The 16,856-nt window shown below is 37.0% G+C and overlaps 1 protein-coding gene across 3 annotated transcripts in view; it reads left to right on the forward strand.

The window, feature by feature from the left end:
* Positions 1-16,641, forward strand: part of LOC124161488 (protein vein-like) — a 325,924-nt gene extending 309,283 nt beyond the window's left edge. For all 3 annotated transcript variants that reach the window (XM_046537809.1, XM_046537811.1, XM_046537810.1), the window contains one exon: positions 13,280-16,641. The gene's annotated coding sequence lies outside the window, so the exon portion shown is untranslated. The remainder of the gene's footprint in view (positions 1-13,279) is intronic.
* The last annotated feature ends 215 nt before the right edge of the window (positions 16,642-16,856 follow it).

Genomic DNA, 16,856 nt, shown 5'->3' on the forward strand with positions numbered 1-16,856 from the left:
GAAGTCATTTGGTAAAGATTGCACCAGTAAGCAATCTCGTTGCCTCTTTCCAATTTTATGGACCTCTGAAAGCAAAGTAAAAATTGAACAATCTTGCACCAAATTCTTAACAACCCAATTATCTACCGATCAAACCCAACTATCTACGATGCAACGGTATTTTGGCCATCGGCCAGTACGACGTAAAATCAATTAGAACTCACGTTGAGCATTAGTAAATATTAAGCATTCATCAGCAAACTATACCGCATATATTACAATACACCCACTGCATGGAAGAATGCCCACTGTTTCTCCAACACTGACGAAAACGTCGAGATTTAATATTAAATTACTTGCCCCAGTTTTCGGAACAAATCTTTGCGTTCTCATGACGATAAGATTCAAATAATCAAATTTTAACTCAAAGGAACTAAAGCGCCATTTTGTGATTCAATCGGAGTGCAATCATGCGGTTTACGAAGAAAATAAGATAGACTGGCATTCACCAACCAACTCAGCAACCAGTAAGAATAATAGTCTCAACGAAAAATAAATAAATGGATAAATAATCTGTGCCATTGATTTTGCTATAAAAGGAGTATTACTGTAAAAACTGAGAATTATCAACTATGTCAACGACCACCAGCACCATTGCAATTACCGCCTTTTCATCGCCTGTTGAATAAAAATTGCGAATCGAAAGTAATATTGCATCTCTAATATGGCGGATAGTCTGAAATTTGAAACTGAATATTACTTCCTGCCAGTGGCGGTTTGCCCATAAGGACTCTCGGACGCCGCCCCTCCCAAATATTTGAAAAAGTAAAAAAAAATAAATATCCATTAATTTATAATTATGCATCTGATTAATCAAAGCGTTTTTTCAGTCCCATACATCGAAAGTGTTGGAAAAACACGAAAAGAAATAGCGCGAGAAGTTCGTATTTGTAGCCGTGGGGCGCTGGCCAGAACGTCCCAATCCATCCCCATGCAGTTATATGGAGAGTGGTAGTGGTGGGGGCCGCTGGTGCTATGACGCGTCTAACGTTGAGTCTTATGGAAGTCTTGGGACGTCGTCCGAAAATGCGCAGAGCGACGAGTGAGCTGACATCGCTGCGCAGGCCAGCGGGCGTATAATCTGGCGTCTACTTGGCGCTGCCACAGAAAAGGGACGTACGGAATCAGAATGGTCACTGTACTGGGTGTAGTTATACGATTTTAATTTTTAATTACTGGTAGGTATTGCTACAGTAAATAAATTATCCCATTATGCTTGCGTTTTTTGGTGTTTGAATTCCGGAACACATAAAATCCAACCAGTTAAAGGCCGTATTGACGAAGGAAAACTATTCTCTAGTATTTGACACAGTTCTGTTATGATTACGAATTTCAAGAACCTTGGGGAAACTAATATTATAATATTTAGGCCTTAACAATGTATTCATATCTTCCCGATGATTAGAAATGCGGTACCTATTTTTCAGATAAATTTATCAAAAGACCTGCAGTATTAGGAAAAATCAGTTAACATTCCCCACTGATTTATAATTTAAGAAATAGTTGCGTGCGTGAAAGGGTGAAGGATTAAATATAATTTAAATCGTTAAGCGCGACTTTAAATAGAGTCATTCAATTAATGTCATGAAGTGCCGCGTACAATGCACCTTTTGTGTGTAGGTTCATCATTTTTCTAGCCGTCCTTGTTGTATTAGTTCATGTTCACCTAATTCCTCAGCGGCAGAGCGGTAGCTGTCTGACGGAAAATGCCCACTTGGGTCTGATTTATGTGGCCTCGAAGAGTTCATATCAGTGCGGAAATCCTTACAGCTCCCATCTGTGGCTCAGTCGAGTCGTCTTCTTTTACGATCTAGAACTTATTTTCTATAATATCATGGCAATGATTTCGAAGACACGGTTATTCCAAATGCGACCCGTTGGCGTCTCGTGTGTTTACCACATATGAATCCTAGACTCAAGGAGATGGTCCGTGACGTCCTTTGTTTGCTTGAATGCCTTTGCTGACCTTAAATTCGTCCCTCAGCTGAATCAGCATTAGTGGACCACGACTTCTATCTCCCTTGAGTCGTCCTTATAGTAACGGCAAGACCCTCGGAAAGAACGGAGTGAAATGAGTTCAGACATCATTTTCGAGGAGTTAATTGTGCGTAATTGCCGATTAAGAAGTTTCTTAGTGCTGTGTGTACATTCAAGAAGACAATTTTGAATTAATCAACAGTGCTCGTTTTTTTAAGGGAAATATAGGGAAAAATTGTCCCAATTCTGTGTCCAGGCACCTTGTTCTTTTTGGTCGTATTTTTCGTCGGCCTATTTTGTGTCGTCCCTTGTTTATTTATAGACTAGTGCCCTTGCCATGTGTTTAATCAGAAAGAAATTGTTGTCCAGCGCTGATTTCAACGAACGTGTAATTGATCACTTTGCTGGACAGAATGAAAGAAGGATGGACTTTTGCAATATAACGAAAGGCCTGTGAGTATTTCATATTTTGTTTAAAATGTGTGAGAAATGTTTAATTGTTGATTTTAAATCATACTGTATTCAAGAAGCAACGCGAACACCGCCATCAAAGTTTACATCTGCAATAGCAAAGCGCGCGCATTCTAGTAGTGTTTGTTGCCTAGTGGAAGTCAGTGACACTCTCCTCCCTCCTCAGGTGTTACAAGTGTCATTGCTACCTAAATTATTGCAAATGTTGAATAGATTTGACAAATAACGCATTATGATTGAAAAACGAACAACATAAGTGTATTGCGGGCATATCCGCACGAAGAATGTAGGCGCTAAAACCTAAAGTTACGTATTTTCGTTTGTATTTGCAAAATATCGCAGCAAATATATTTTTAGTCTTCAAGATCATTGATCAGTAGGGGAGACCGGGGCACGTTGGCCCGATTTTTTTTAATTTTTAAATTTTTTTTATTTATGCAAAGTTAACTTTATGAAATTATTGCTAAATTGCAGAACAGTCTTTCTGGATATGGATGACAATAATTAAACTTGAATATATGAATTATAAATTTAAAAAAATAAATAAATAGTAGGCATATGACAGGTGGGCCAATCTGTCCCTACATCGGGGTAAGTTGGCCCAGCGGCTGGGGCACGTTGGCCCATGTATTTTTTGATAGTCTAAACTAGTATGATTTTAGGGAATCAAAATAAAACTAATAGTTATCAAGATATATATTTCAATATATGTAACCATTTTACTAAAACAACGGGAAAGCTTTAAATTATTAGGATTTCGGGCGTGCTAATACAAACCAGTTAAATTTTGTGACTTTCCATATACAAAGGATCAGCACAGTTATTGCACTTGTAAAAAAGTACGCGGATTTCATTGTTCACACATGTCTGATGAGCCTAACGCTTGCAATTTGTGTACTAAATACATTGTGCTCCAGGCTGACCGTCAAAAAAGGCACACTTTAGGCACAGTGAATCTTCATCTTCCTATATCGGACGCGCGTATTTTATTTTTTTTTAGCTCCAGTTGACATGCGTTACATTGTGATACTATGTTACGTTCAAATAGATGTCTGTCTTCACCACTGCGCTTATATTTTAGTAGCCCCTGTGAATTTAATTTGAGTCGTTGTGTCAAATCAGTTGAGACGCAACCCAACGCTCCCAAAGACGACTAATCGCAGACCCAGCGGCACCTCTGGAGTTGACTATTGATGCAAGCTTACCCTCAAATGTAACAGAAAATAATCCATATAAGTGGGGAAGGGGTAATCCAGGTTTCGAGGTCAATTTAAATTGTAATCCAATTCTTCCTACTGAAGAGGCAATAAAATGCGTAAGTCCACTCGACTTTTTTTTTAATTTTTCTCGGATGAACTGCTTAAGCACATTTGCATAAACAGTGACATATATGCTAACCAGAAAAATGTAAATCTAGCTTTGGAGAAGGAGGAACGTATGACATGATGAAGTCAGGCCATATGACATGTGATGCTAATGTCATGCTACGATAAATACCCTAATAAACATATGTGTTGGTCCAAAAAGGTAACACAATTTAACGAAAGGTACATCCCCACACTCTTGTCGGCAAGCATGGATTGTAACCGATTTGAAACAATATTAAGTCATGTACACCTGAATGACAGCTCATTTGATGATGGAAGTGACCGTCCATTAAAAATTAGGCCACTTTTGACGAAGGAATCCATAGTGGTATGTTTGCCCGGATGGCCAACGTGCCCCGTCGTCCCTGGGCCAACCTGCCCCATCGCCATGCTTACAATAAATTCTATTCGTTACAAAACTCACTGAAGCAATTTATATTGTATGCCACACAGAAGTTATCCTTAAACTATGATCTTTAATTATAGTACTCAACTGTTGGGCCTAAATTGATCAAAACTTAAATAACACACATTTAACCTGGGAGTAGAATTTTACTGAAACACGCGCAAATACTATTAATCACTATAACTTGTCAAAAACTGCTCCGCCAGTCATAATGGTCTTGTGGAGAAAGGGGAAGTGAGCTAGCAACCTTCTGATAGATTTATAGAACGATTCAGTGTCTATTGTATGAATTAGCTCGACTGGGCCATCCTGCCCCTATGGCCAACGTGCCCCGGTCTCCCCTATCATCGAGAGTCCGGACTAAGCCGATCCGTATGACCGAGAGTCTACTGCATTTAGTATTTATTAATCAAGCTTTATTAGGAAAACTAGGTATTTTTGTTGAAAAAAACGGAACGTATGGCATCACAGAATTTAATTCCTAGATTGCCGTAAAAACTTAATAAAATACACGAAATATTAAAAAATTATGACCCCCCGGTGGAGTGCGCCCCCCCTAGCATTTGACTCACGAGCCGCCACTGCTTCCTGCACTGCAAATATTGTATTAATTTAGTATATTTACTGGCTATATATGTATGGTAAGTTATTTTACCGCTATTTATCGATATTAATGCATCCGAAACTGATACAATATTTTATTAACTCCAAAACACGAGAACTGGGCATAAGGAGCGTATGATTTAGAAATCGTCTTATTCAAATAAACTTATACATTGAATCTCTGCGATACTGGAAAAGTTCTTCTGATATTACTATTTTTGGTAGATTTTCTGTTATCTCTGATGTTGAAACGCGATATTTAAAGGAAATCGGAACAAGATGCATGAGAAATATACTTTCAGTTTAGCGTGTAGAAGTAAATATTTTGTTCTAAATAGTGCTGAATATCTCTAATTGCCGATTACTTTCCTCATATTTTCCTTGGACACTCATTTGGTAATAATATTCTTATTTCCATGTTTGTGGTTATTAGTCGCCATTCAAATTATTCGACGGTTGTTCATGCATATACTCTTTTTTGCTGTCTTGTACCAGCAAGATAACTGCGAAGTACATTTACTTCATGATTATATAAGGAAGGGAGGCTGACCAGAAGATTAAGAACTTATAAGGAAGGCTGAATGGTCTTGCTGAAATATGTGTGCGGTAGGGGATCCCCTAGCCATATATGGCTAGGTCATTAAAATTTGAGAGCATATATGCTCTCATAGTTTGCATGGAATTTTTAAAATCTAACTTGGAAAATGTTTTTATCATCATATACTGCATTTCAAAAATCCCAGTGTGATGCCTACGTGGTACCTTTATATGATGGACATACATCTTATCTATCTTATCTTACATATATATCTTTGAAACACACTTGAGGGTAATCCCAGCATTAAGGTCTATGTATTTATATGTGTGCTAATATCTGCTTATTTTAAAATTTGACTTCATTTTAAAGCTTGAGGTGTTTTTAAATTTCATAATGATTCATGAAAATTTAGCCATGAAAAAAGGGATGATTATTCATGTTAATTTAGCCATTTTGGCTATTGAATTGTTCAAGATGTCAGTTTGCGAACGAAACAAATGCTGTTGGGTTAGAAGCTAAAACCTTCAAATTATGAAATATTATTTTTTGATAGTGGGTTCGGCAGAGCTTGATTCTAATAAGTAATTCATCATTTCAGATTATTATGTCCTCTAAATGGCCCCTTTTGAAAGACAGTTGGCACCTTAATAATCAGGAAGGTGGTGATCATAGACTGGAGGGTGCATTTTGGGAAAAAGACCCTAGTGAGGAGAAGGAAAACCTTTATCTCCAAAAAATAAAAAGGGAAGGGAATAGTTTTTCCTTAGCCGTAACAGCTGGGGTCCCTATTGAGTTGAAGAGGTCTGTAGAGAGAGGATTAGAACATTCACATTTACTATACTCATGGCACAGCACGGAAAACATTTTCCTCTTATAGGTGCCAGCAGGAATGAGCTGGATACTGTCAAAATTTTTAGAAATGACAACTAAATTTGAGTATTTAATTATATTTTATAGAAAATTTTCTTAGTTTTACAAATTAAATTACTAAATAGCTTAAACACGCATAGCTTATATTACAAATTTTTGGTCCATTAAAATCAGAAGTGATACTTTCAATTGATGTTAATGATAACATCGAACTCAAACTCTATTTTTCTGTCATTATCCATGGTGTTAATTTTAATAAATTGTGAGATATATATTTTAGAATTTTTTTATCCAATATCTACTTCTGGCACATTTTCAGTACAAAAAATCAGCTGCACTAACCCAATTGCTGATAGGGTGATGACATCTCAATGTCTAACATTTCACTGCATCTCAGCAACCAGGGCCGGTCTTAGGGCGGGGCGACCGCCCGGGCCGCCCCGCGTTTGTGAAAAAAAAATTAAAATATGCAATAGTTTTGAATTAAGGTATCATAACGGCGTAATTACGAAGTCTGAATTTGGGAGGGGAACACATGCTTAGCCAGAGAGTGGTAGGGATTCAAAATGCTCGAGTTTGTAGATGGGGTATAGAGTTTAATATTTTAAGCGAAGGGCCCCGCACTGAAGGTTCACCCCTAGCCCCGCACCTGCTATGGCCGGCCCTGTCAGCAACACCTTGGTCTTGTCCATGAGCCTTGCATGGTTCTTTGTTTTTAAACTCTTGCCAGTGATTACTTTCCTCAGTGAAATATTCTTCCTGATCTTTTAAATGTGTAAACCAAAACTCTAACAAAATTCATGAGAAGTTGGCAGAAACCTTCACTTTTTTTAACTGTTAGAGAATGACTGAATGAGGAAATTTTTTAAAAATACTGTCCATCCCTTCAATTTGCTGATTCTTTCACTGAATTGTGATTTCGGGTCTCAGTGGACGATGCCAATTCTTGAGTAGTGAAGCAGTATTTGTGTAATATTTAGCTGTACACATTTAGATTATGAAAACAGCCAACTCAGGTAGAACTGCAAGTCGAGGCCTATTTTAACCTTTTCCCCACCGTACACGTATATATACGTGTGGACGTTTCCTGACCCGGGAGACCACGGGCGTATATATACGTGTGAGATTTTCCCGGTCAAGAAAACGAAACCCGTATATATACGTTTTCGAGCTCTCCCCCTTTCAGGACGGTCGTGGGTTTAGGTCGCCTTTGTCTCGGGACCCAACGCTTTGGGGTTTAGGATTAACCCTCCGAATCCGGGAGCAGATACCCAGACCCTTCGTCTTTTACAACCTCTCTCAGCGGTAAGGGACAGCGGTCATACAATTGTTTATAGAGTCAATTTTCGAAATAAATATTTGTTCATTTCTCAAGAAATATAAACTAAGAATTGAATTGTTTATCTTTTGAGCAGCATTTACAATTTTTAAACGAAATTCTACGACAAATATTAACTTATATCTCGAGTTATGTATAAACATCAACATGGAAATTGTTGCTGCGTTAAATGCTTTGATAATGGCCTTAGAACTTCGTTTAAAATTTGACAATGCTCAGATAAAAATGAGGAATTATATTCAATGTCTGTAATTTACGTGCAAGCAACAATTACCCATTTGCTAAATACATATAAGCAATACATAAGTTGACCGCGAACCAATGCCGCAGGTATGGTCGTAAACCCGGAAAGGAGGGAGCACAACTACTCTCGGAGTCCGAGATAATACGGAGTCCCACCGTGGAGGGGTCGAAAAAGGTTCAGCGAGACCCTTCTTTACGAATGCCCTCCAAAAATGCTCCGTACCATGAGAAAGAAGAGTCTCTTGGGGAGCGGTACAGCAGTCAAGCTAAGACGAAAACTCCACGGTCTCGAAAGGGTTAAGATACTTGGATAAATTTATTAAGGGTATAGAGCAGGCACATAGCCGGAAATTTGCTTTGGGGATGCTTGGTAGTTATGTGGGTTGCTGATCCTGAGATTTTCTTTTTTTTTTAATTTGCATGCAAATCCCATTTAGTCTGCTATGGGTTTCATTTGTATAGTGATGAGAGTTAAATTTATCATTCATTATTGGCAGTATTTATGAAATGTGGATCAGAAAGTGGAGTGTCTGGGGATAGATGCCCTTGGGTTAGTGGTCTCCTTAGCAGATGTATGGAGAAGATGAAGGCTGGATGGTCTTTCAACGATATATGTGCTCTGTCCATGGTTGGGGATACCTAGCCTAATTGTTCACCTGTTCAGTAATTAATTTATGATCTCGTGTAAAGTAGTCCCAACAAGGGAAAAAAATTTGGGGGAGGGTTGCTGAAGTCCCCAAAGTTCCCCCTTCTGGTTATGTGGTTGGTGTAGAGGAAAAGAGATGGAGTAAGATAATATGTATATGTATTAGCTAATAGAAGAAGTTTGAGTGGAGATCTGCATCAAAACATTCCTAGAATTATTTACTCACGAACATTGTAAGTCAGTGCAATAGTCGAATAAAATGAATTCCCCAATACTGGTCTCTTAGTAGGTCAGTAAAGGGATTAGGTAAGGTAAGTGAGTGTTTGTAAAAAGATGGCAAAGAAGTAAATCAATGAGGAAAATACACCAAAATTAACCCTTGAGCTGTTGTAGTTCATGATTTTAGTTACCAGTCAGTGTGTGAGGGAGGTAAGAAATATTTTTCCCATCTATCCTGGCCAAGTGCCTCACTGGGAGTGAACCCTTATAATCCGGGTGTGTAGCGGGTGGGAAACTAGACAAAATGCGCAGTTAGGTAGGAAATTCCAGGAGGCACCTTCTGCCGTGAGTGCTGGCCCGGGAGAGTTAAGCCCCTTAGCGATCGTAGGGTGGCCGATGATGATTATGATAATGATGATGATTAAAATCATAAATGGTTTTTATGAATTTTTTCTTCTGATTTCTGTCTCCCCTCCATAATTTTTGGTGAGTGTGAAAAGATAGCAATCTTAGAGGTGGCTCTTCTATGAATATTTTTATTATACCACCTTAAAAAAATGTCTAAAAATAATTAATGAATATCTGTAAGCCATCTGTGTACTCATATCAGACTTCAGATTCATTATCACTTAGAAATGCATGATTGTATACCATCAAGACACTGAGAAAAGTGATGAACCCACTTCTCCACCCCTCTCAAAACAATTTTCGTATTTCCAATTTCCCTGTAAACAGCACATAGAGGCCTTTAAAATGGAGAATTAACAAAACAAGTCGCAGACATCCATGCCCTAGATAGGGACCACCTACCCAGGCGGGATTCGAACCTGCAACCTACGGTTTGGCAGTTGAGGACTTCACCCCACTGCCACTGTGGCCAGCATCTTAATCTTAACAATGATCTAAATCCACTTCTTGTCTATATAGCACGTTAGGTGGTACATAAATGTTTCATCTTTTTAGTGATAAAATACCCATGCAGTTAAGGAGGACTTAACTGTTCATTGTGGAAATGAACAAGGTACGATGGTTTTGGTGGAGATCTCATGATGTTCTGACTCAATATAGGTAGTTCAAATATGATACTGTCACACATGGTGCAAGAAATATGTGCATCAAATAAAAATGCATAAGCAGAGACTTTTCGCAGTTCCATTATTTAGTATTGTAATTAAATGACATAGTTGTGGTGCGAAATTACCTAGCCATCTACGTACCCTAAATTTCCATATTACTACTACTCCATTATTTCTGGAAATAATTGACACCTGGACCCAAGGCCGTAGCCGGGGGGGGGGATCAAGGGAGATTGATTCCCCCTGAAATGAAAAAAAATTAGATAGATATTATCTACTAAATGCTCGCTCGGTGCTCACAGGACAATCTCATATAGCAGCGCAGTGACATCTAGTAGTGAGTGGTGATAGTACGTAGTATCACTGCTCACTACTGATTGTAAATGTCACTAGGGAGCACGTACTACGCCAACTACGTAAGCAACGAAACTTCGGGGTCACGGCCTACGCAGTCACAAACTTCGGGGTGTTGGAATTGAATTAAGGAGTAGTCGATAGACTTAGATATTTTTCTCGATGTTTTGTGGTGCCGGGTCTACGAAATATATAAGCGCGCTGTCAAGCACAGAGTGGCAGCTCTGTCTTGTACTGATCCAATGCAGGGGTGCAGCCAGGAATTAAGGCTAGGGGGGTTTATGGCGTAACTAATACTGGGGGGCTTGGAGGTATTGCATACCCACCAGGGTAAGCAGGAGGTGCGGAGGCCTTCCGCCGGAAAAAAATTAAGATAAGTGGTTCAAAATGTTGATTTTTACGGCCTTATGAAGGATATTTTATTAATCCTCACACTGTTCTATTAGCAATATTAATCCAATTAAGTAAAATAGATTTAACTTAAAAATATCTGTGAGCTCTGGGGGGGGGGGTTTATCCCCCAAACCCCCCCAGTATGTATTATAGTGCAGTGTGTGAATTAGTAGAGTTGAGTGACTTATGATTTTTGTAAGGGTCCGCACTACGTGAAACTTGCGAAGTGTAGTATATCAATTTATCAATATCAACCCCTTAAAAATGTGAATCGGTGGGTATTTAATTTTGTATTGTATTTTTAGAGCTTTGTATTAAATAAAACAAGCTGTTTTGGAGAAAAAAAGTTTGATAAAAGGATCACAAATCTTTACTGGTACATTTGAAGGTACGTAGATATTTGTGATTGGATTTGTTAACTATCGAGCGGGTGCGCCTGATATTTTTACACGGCCGCGCGCGTGGCGTACTTTGCTCACGATACATGCATTTATATGATAACTCTCAATTTTTGATAAAATTTATCTTTATTTGTTGAAAATAGTTCAAGCTTGTACATTTATAGGTGATATAAATGTAAAGGTACACATGTGGTATACGGTCGATCGCGTGGCGTAATTTATACACCACGGGTGTCGGGTTCCTCTTACCGGTCAATGATCCATCAATGATTCTGAGCCAGAAACAAATTATGGAACTTTTGTGCCATCTTACGGATGAGGAGCAGATGCCGAGACTCAAATTTGATAAGACACATGGAAAATATGACGTTAAACACTACCTACCTAAGTGAAATAGTACAGAAAAAAATTGTGCAAGCATTGAATCCTGCGAACTTTTTTTTCAGTCCTTATTGATGAAACTACTGATGTTTCACGACAAGAACAGATATCAATTTGTGTGCCGAGCCGAAAGATGATGGATTTATCCTGCGTGAATATGTTTTTAACTTTTGCCAAGGTTGAGAATACAACAGGAAAATATTTAGCTAATGCAATATTATCTGAATTGAAATCTTTAGGAGTAGATGTGAGTATTTGATCGGGCAAGGATATGATGGATCTTCTTCGATGAAAGGAAGTTTTAAAGGAGTACAGGCAGTAATTCGTGAGTCACATCCAGAGGCCTTATACGTTCATTGTAGCTCACATTCACTGAATTTAACTCTGGGTCACTCTTGCCAGGCTCAAAATGCTATTGGAATCATAAAATCGATTGGAAATTTTATGAAGCCCTCGGCAAAACTAACTAAGTGCCAAAAACAGAATATCGAAAAAAAAATTCCCCGAAACGCAATGGAAAAGCCTTACGGCAATGTGCGAGACCCGATGGGTTGTTAATATTTAAAGAAATCTATAAAGCTATTGTTGATACACTGGACGACTTAAGCACTGACATGGATTCTGAAACATCTTCAAAGGCTGATTCTTTTCTAAGATCTGTCATTTCAAGTGATTTTGTAGTGAGCTTATGTTGCTTAGGAATGTTGTTCCATGACACACTGCCACTATGCTAAATACTTCAATCTCCCTTATGCGATTTGGCAGCAGCTTTTCAACATGTCGATTTAATTATTAAGACGTTCAAGAAGATGTTCACGTTAGTGAAGATGTTCATCAAAATGTTGATAAAAATTTGCTGAACTTTTCAAGAATGAGGAGAACTTGCTCAGAACTGTTAATGAGGAAATGACAATGCCACGAATAACAGCCCGCCAAGAGCGTAGGGCAAACTAAAACACAAAATACCCTGAGACTTATTTTAGAATTACTATAACGATTCCCTTTTTGGATGATTTCATTGATCAGCTTACGTCGAGATTTCAAAATCACAAAGACGCATTATCATCTCTCAATATTTTAATGCCATCTGTGTGTTGCAAAGAACAGAATAACTGCCGTAACTTTGAGCTCTATAAAAATACTTGGAATGGGACTTTGTAAACGCTGAATCAGACATGTGGCGAATGAAATGGCAGAAAGAGTCTGAAATGGATCGCTCGACCCCGACATGTGTTACTGAAGCTCTCGGAGAATGCAATGAGGGGTTATTCCCAAATATTCACAAACTTCTAAAGATCTTGGCAACACTGCCTGTTCCCACATGTACTCCTGATAGGACTTTCTCTTCTCTAAAATGCCTCAAAACTTATTTAACCCTTTATAACTCAATGTTGCTTCTAAGCAACATCAAAAATGTTTAAACTTTCAGCTCTATTTAGGAAATATGTAGACTACCCATTATTTTGTAGTGTAAATTTTAATGACGAAATATTGAGCTGCAACGATAATTATAATCGAGAGTCAAATTTTTAAGTTTTCAAAATGAAAAATCTTGAAATTCGATTTCTCCCAGAATCAGCTCTGGGTTAGAGAGGGTTAAGGTGGTTTGGCTTCGATGTCAATCCACCGCAGAATTGACATTGACTCTGAGGAGTAAATTAATTTGTTCGCTGCAAAAAAAGCTAGAAGGCTAAATTTAATTTTTAATAACATGTTTATATTTTCCTTTAATGGTTTATAATTAATGTATATATTTAACCGTGTACGCTATTTTATTTATCTTATAAAAACAATTTTAAGTTTGCCTACTATTCCATGAAACCACCCCCGAAAATATTTTCTGGCTATGGCCTTGCCTGGACCCATAACCTGCTATTATAATACACCAATCTTGATTTAATTTTTACATTAATATTTGATGGGTCTGAAAATTGATGCATTATATTTTATTTTCAGGGAATATCTGTGTTGCTTAAGGAGTGGTGGCACCAACATGATGGTCCTGCTGAAGAATTTGATTAGCTCTGCCCAGTGTGTCTCTGTCAATAGCAAAGTGGAATGAATATCCTGCTACAATTGCGCTATGACAAGGGGCAAGTGGTTGCAGTGGAATGATCCCAATGAAGGTGAAAATTTGTCTAAAGATTTTGGATTGTAGGGAAATTTGGAGGTGAGCTATAAGGGTAGGAAAAGAGGGTGTCCACTTGATATTAAATTGTTGTGACACAGTGGGTACAGTGAAAGTTTTATAAGTGTTCAATTGTCTACAGGCTGGTCCAGTAGCATCATGAGAAGGAAATCAATATGCCTTGTTTCTTTTACCCTCCCTAAATTTTGACCCTGCACACCTTAAAAGGCATGCTCTTCTGCCTGTTTTCCAATTCAGAAAATGAGCATGGCTTCTGCTGCTTGAGAAATCAAGTGGCATGTTGAAGGCATATGGGGATTCATTACCAGTTAGAATAATATTTACAACAGAATTGGAAAAGAACATTTGTTGGTTATGTTTTTATTTCTCTTTTGAGTCCTGCCTTGAACTTTCGAGGGTAGTGATGTAAATATTTTAGAATGGCCATGCAAAAAGTGAGTCCAGTTATTTTGTTTGGCTGTTGTATAGTTTTGTTAATTGTGATTGCTCAGTGTGAGAAAAACTCATAAGATTTTGAAGAGGTCTGGAGATGTGACAACAATAACTCTAGTAAGCATCCAAATATTACCAGCTTAGTCCACAAAAACATACCAAAGACTATATATAAATGTTAAGTGATTACTCAAATGTGCTTCTATAAATATTTCTTATTGTTTTGCCAAATGCATAGACAACTATTAGGTTGTGAATAATTGTGTTGAGGAGGTGCAAAAGAGTGATGATCTGATCAAGCCAAGCATGCTTCCAAAAATTCTTTGGAGCAATGTTTTTGACTCCACCAGATAAGTTATTTTCAGTGGACTGGACTTGGGGATTTGCCCATTGTATTTTCCAAGAGTGAGAAGATATTTTATCTGATTACATTTCCCAAAATTGATTTTAGGAAAGGTAATAATGCTATGTTTTGATACCATGTTGGTTTGGAGAATATTTCAAGGCACCACCTTGTTGTGAAAACCTTGGTCATTGGAAGTGTGTTATGTGCAATTAACCTAGATTGTTTCAAAAAAATCATGCTTATACTATTTGGCCTTTGCTATCAGTATGATTTTGTAGTTGGTGACTCATGAGTATGCATCTATGTCCAAATAAAATTAATTATGGCATGATTGCATAAATGTGCGTGATGCTGATGGTGAAAAATCTCTTTGATATCTATTTAAATTTGTTAAAATTTTATGGAAATGTTTCTTTTTTTAGCATTTTAAAGGAGCCAAATGCATTTACAGTTTTAAATATACTCTTCCATGTTGAAATATGTAAGTTCCTTGCCTCAAAGCTTTCCAGCAAAAATCCATTTCAATCCTCCTCCTAAATTACCATTTCAGTCAGCTTGTGTAAATATTCATGTGTTGGGTCAGTGTAAAAGTATATGTATGTATATATATATATATCTATTTAATTTCATTTTTTGTCAGAAACTACCAGTATTGTATAATCAAATTTAAAAGAGAAGTTATTATTATATTGATTATTCAGAGATGTGGCTATTTTTTACAATCCTTGTACATGAATTTAAATGTTATCTATACCTAAAAAATGATTTGTATATGTGTGCATTTTGTATAAACTGTGAGTGTTGAGTTTTTAATTGAGCTGTTGTAAGGGAAATTATCTTGTTCCTATGTAAATGTTTAAGAAAAAAGTACACAAACAGGACCTCATTTAATTTGCTGCATACTGAATGAACGTATATAGATACATATGTCACTTCCCGAATGAAGTAAAAATTTAGGGCATGCTTTGCTGATAACCAAAGTTAAATGACAGTACTTTTATCACCATATTTCAAAAAGTAGTTTTCACTTTTATTGTGTAGCTTTCCATACAGCATGTTCAGTATCAAGGGAATGCATGGTGTGTTTGCTGTGTCATAATTCTGGTTAAAATTATGCACAATCCTATTTCAAAACCTAATATGTAAAATAATATTGAAAAGGTAGCTTCCATTAAAAGAAATAGGTAATCTATTGACATCACCTATATTAAGTGGCTAGGAAAATCCAAAATGAAAATGGAGTAAAATGTTTTTTAGGTATTTTATAAATATATTTAATGATGCAGATGGGACTTAGCTTAACATAAACCTTGACTGGAATCCTATGTACCAAGCCTAGTATAATACTCATGGAAATTTTATTGTTTAACAGTTTAAAAGCAAATACCTCAATACATTTACTATCCATGTAGCCTGTAACCTAATATATTTTCAGCTGTATGGATGGCAATTAAAAAAACTCATCTTCTTATCATATGCCTCTCATTTTAAAGTCTGCTTCATAGTCAAAGATATAAATGTGCCTCATTAATGTCTCATCTGAAAGTTACCATTGCATTACAAGCATAATTTTCAAAAGATTTCAGTGTGTAGGAGGGAAATGCATGAGCAAAACTTTAATTCTACATACTTGCTCTATGTGCTATGTTTCTCTGTTTTGATTTGATAACTGGAACTGTTGGTAATTAGATATTAAACTATGCTTAACTGCTGGTGGCAGTTAGACAAATTAGTCAGAGGAAAATGTTTTGTATGACTGCTCTGGAAGTGAATAATGAGTCTGCATTTATTGGGAGCAAAATATATTCCATTCAAATTTCAAATTCATTCACCAAGATTTCAGTAAAACACTGATGCCAAAAAAATTTTCCTCCATTTCTAATCTCATCTAATGCAGCACTAATGTATCCCAACTTTTATTGGTTGAAGAATTTCAAAGCAGCAGAGTGCGAAAGAACCAGAAAGTATTCTGTATGTTTTGGTGTAATGTAGAATGTTAATAGTAAAAATAAAAATTTATGAATGTGAGAGTGCATTTGTGTGAATGTGAATGAGTGGTTCAGTTTGTGAGTCGGATGAATTCTACTTGTGCCCAGGGGCATACAAAAGATGAAAATGCATGCCATTAACAGCACTGTCAATGATTGATCATTATAAAATGTCATTCTTGATGATAAAAAATATTATGTGATCTAAAGATATGTGTATATTTGAAGTTAATGTTCAGTCGCACATGATACCATGTGAGCTTTGTCATGACAAGGGAGTATAAAAGGTATTCACTCCATGTCAAACTGTTGTTCGATGTACTTTTTTATTGCAACATTATTACTTTAGTACCTATTTGCAATGTGGAAAGCCAATAAACTGTGTGACTGAATTATAAATTAATCAGATGTTTCACTTATTGCTCAAAATATCATTACATTAGAATACCAAAGCACTATATGAGTGAATATAAATTAAAAGTACACACAATACCCGCCACTGTGGATTTTTAATTACCTGCTCGAATGGAGGGTCAGACCCTAATGGATAATAGCTACAATCCCTTCATTATGAATTCATTTCTAAGGTACATATTTACTTGAGTTTCTGTATCGTGT

The sequence above is a fragment of the Ischnura elegans genome, chromosome 6, assembly GCF_921293095.1.
Source record: "Ischnura elegans chromosome 6, ioIscEleg1.1, whole genome shotgun sequence".
NCBI lineage: Eukaryota > Metazoa > Arthropoda > Insecta > Odonata > Coenagrionidae > Ischnura > Ischnura elegans.